General features: G+C 38.9%; 1 non-coding gene across 1 annotated transcript; it reads right to left on the bottom strand.

The window, feature by feature from the left end:
• Positions 1 to 2,331: 2,331 nt before the first annotated feature.
• LOC142166630 (small nucleolar RNA R71) lies at positions 2,332 to 2,443 on the bottom strand. Its single transcript, XR_012697033.1, has one exon. It is a non-coding gene; the product is annotated as a small nucleolar RNA R71 (small nucleolar RNA).
• Positions 2,444 to 3,504: the final 1,061 nt, after the last annotated feature.

The following is a 3,504-nucleotide window of genomic DNA, read 5'->3' as shown; positions in this document are numbered from 1 at the left end:
CTCTTCCCACATCTCTCACTTAGTCAAGGTTAACAGGTTCAATAATTGTAGGATATTACTAATTAAGAATGATATTTAATAAATGTTTAAGTGCTTATTTAACACTCCACAAATTAGAATAGTATGATTGAATTGGGAAAATGTAATAAAGACTCTATTTTGTTATAACATTAAATATTTTAAACAAACTTAGTTGGCCAAAACAATTAATGTTTTGGACTAGAAGGGATATTGATTAGTGATTAGTAAATAAGATAACCTAATCGCAAATCGTGTATAAATTCAACTTAAGATCAGAAAAACGTTGACTCTATAAAATGTGTTTTTTGTTAATGTGGACAAAGTATATTGATATTAGGCTATATAGATAATATTTACATCTTAATATTATCATGCTTTATTGTTGTTTTATAGTCAAATTGATAATAAAATATTCTAAATGATGTTCTTTTGTTTCGCAGGGAATATTCTAAATGAGGAAGCACCACAGAGTGTTTTGGAGGCAATAATGTGAAGATAAGGCCCATTCAAGAAGTACCCGAGTACAAAGAAGCAAAAAAAAAAGTGGACAGAGTAAATTCCACCGCGCCCGTGGTGGAACCGCGACAGATTAAGGATCGAGACAGAATGTTCAGCTTCCACCGCGGTCGAGCCGCGGTCTTTCCGCGACCGCGGTGCACTGTTCACGCGTCAGGAAAAATGGGGACCAAAGTGTAAACTCGGGAAAACTTGTTCCAAATCCTTATAAGCTTTAGAAACTCGCCCAAGAATTTTTTTAAACTTGTTTTTAAACTACTTTGGAGGCAAGAACAAGTGTGAGAAGATCAACCAAACATTATAGTTTTCTATCTCTTTTATTTTCTTGCAATTACACATTATGAATAATTTAGTAGTTTCATCTTGTTTTGTCACGAGTAGCTAATTCCTTAGTCTAAGGTATTGATGGAACCTATTAAAGGATGAACTTCTTGTGATGTTAATATAGTTTGCCGATTTAATCTCTATTTGTTCAACTACGTATTTGTTGTAGTTAATTGACAGGATTCTCAATTAGCTGTGCCTATTTATTGTGCATAACTCGGGAGAGAGTGCATATTTAGGTAATTGTTGAACAACACCACTCCCAAAGTATATGAGGGATCAATAACTAAGGGTTTAAAGGCGGGATTAGGGATAACGAAGCCTTGGGTGTAATCTAAAGTGAGCTGTAATAAACAAAGCCAGCTAGCGTATATCAAGAGAGTGCGTCTAGTAAATTATCATGATTACTCGGGAGAGATTTACGGTAATAGGAGTGCTCATGATTGATAGAGATGATTTGGTGAATCTATATGAAACATAACCGGAAGGGATTCCATCAATATGAGAAATCATAACCTTAGAACCTTCTCTTAATTGTTTACAACTTAATCATAGTTAGTTTTCAGTGCAAATTTACTTTCATTCGTAGTTAGTAGAAATACCATCAATTGTTATTGACAACATTTGAGAAGTTGATTCCGGAGGATTTAGTAAGTCTAACGAAAGTAATTGATAGGTTAATTCCTTGTGGGTTCGACTTTAGGCTAAATACTCAGATTATATTTGCAACGTCTGCGTATCCTTTTTTATAAGGCATAGTTGGGCATGATCAAATTTTGGCGCCGTTGCCGGAGAATTAACGGTGTTATCAATTACAATTGAAAGAAGTACAAAAATTCTTTGTGTAGTCAGTTTTCTCTATACCCAATCTTTACATTGAAATTATAACGTTTTTTGACTTGGTTGTACAGGTGCATGCCTAGAAACTCATCGAGAACTGGTGAAGTATTTGAAGCATTATCAGATCCCAAGAAAGTTTTCAAGGCCTTGAATCGGGCCAACCGAAAAAGTAAACAACAACAAGCAACTGAACAAATCGAACTAGACATGGGGGACAACGTGGTAGACCCAACAGTGTCAATAGCTCCTGTGGCACCTCTTGTGCCAGAGGCTGCTCTCTATGATTGTGCACAGACCACAGCTGAAAATCTGGCCATTGCGATTGTAGTCCCGCAGATACAAGCTGAATCATTCCAAATCACGAATAACATATTGCACTTGTTGCAAAACAAGGGACTATTTTCGGGGTCACAAGTCGAAGATCCTCAACAGCACTTGAAGAATTTCCTGTCAATCTGCAAAACCCAAAGGCAGCCCAACGTAACTCCGGAAGCAATCAAGCTGTTATTGTTTCCATTCTCAGTGACAGGAGCTGCCCAGACCTGGCTAAACTCACTCCCCATAATTCCATAACAACTTAGGAGGAGTTAGTCAAGCAATTCCATAACAAGTTCCACCCATCCAACTAGAGTACTCAACAAATTGATGAAATTTTAAATTTTAAACAGAGACCAATGGAGATACTACATGAAACATGGGAACGTTTCAAAGGGATGCTGGTTATATGTCCACACCATGGTATTCCAGATCTGATATTGGGGCAGCGGTTTTACATGGGATTGTCAGATAGCGTGAAGAACATTGTTGATGCTTCAGCTGGTGGAGCATTTTTGAGCAAAACATGGAGAGAAGACTAGAGTCTGCTTGATAAGATGGCATAGAATTCAAGATGGACAACCAGGAATGCACCTATCACTCTAGTGGTTCACTCAGTGCCCTTAGATCCATCCAACTATATGGCTGAATATATGGCCACCTTATTGACACAGATAAGTATACTCACTAAAAAGGTGGAAGAGTCAGGGCAGAAGCAGTAGGTACACATCGTAGATACTACCAATGGGGGCTTGTGCACATCTTGAATTAGTCAGCCAATTGGTAACTAGTGGAATGCAGAACATGATCATCATCACTACCCTGAAGATATAAACTATGTGTCTAATTATGGAGGCCAGAGGTAGGGTGGTCAGAATTAGGGCTAGCAAAGTCAGCCGTACAGGCCAGTCCAGCCACAATTCAACAATGAGAACATGGGAGGTATGGGACCTCCTAACAATATGACACTTTACCCAAGGCCACATGGATATAACAATCAGAATCAGTAGCAGGGGTATCACCCTCCTCAGTAGAAGCATGGCAGGCGGCAGGAAGATGGGTTTGCTAGACTTGAGGCAATGATGCAGCAGGCTATTGGATCTAATGCAAAAATTAGTGAGAGAGTAGATGCACACGATTCAGCTATCAAGAATATTGAAGTGCAGATGAGCTAAATTTCAATGTCTCTAAACAATTGTCCTCATGGGATATTATCTGCAGACACTCAAATAAACCCCAAAGATTAAGGCCCGAAGCAACTGATGGCAGTGAGTCTACGGAATGGCAGAGATTTAGACGTAGAGCAAGAAAGGGCTCGAGAGAGCAGACAGGCTGAGACTCTCATACCAATGCCCATTAAGCTAGATGAGTTAACGAAACTGACAGAGGTGACAATCCAGTCTGCTCAAGAAGAACACAATATTCAGATTGAGACTGAGAAAGAAGTTGAGACAGCCCAAGAACAAGTAGTTGAGGTGGCAGCTGATA

Source organism: Nicotiana tabacum, chromosome 11 (genome assembly GCF_000715075.1).
Source record: "Nicotiana tabacum cultivar K326 chromosome 11, ASM71507v2, whole genome shotgun sequence".
Classification (NCBI taxonomy): domain Eukaryota; kingdom Viridiplantae; phylum Streptophyta; class Magnoliopsida; order Solanales; family Solanaceae; genus Nicotiana; species Nicotiana tabacum.
This window is presented reverse-complemented; position numbering and strand designations above follow the sequence as displayed.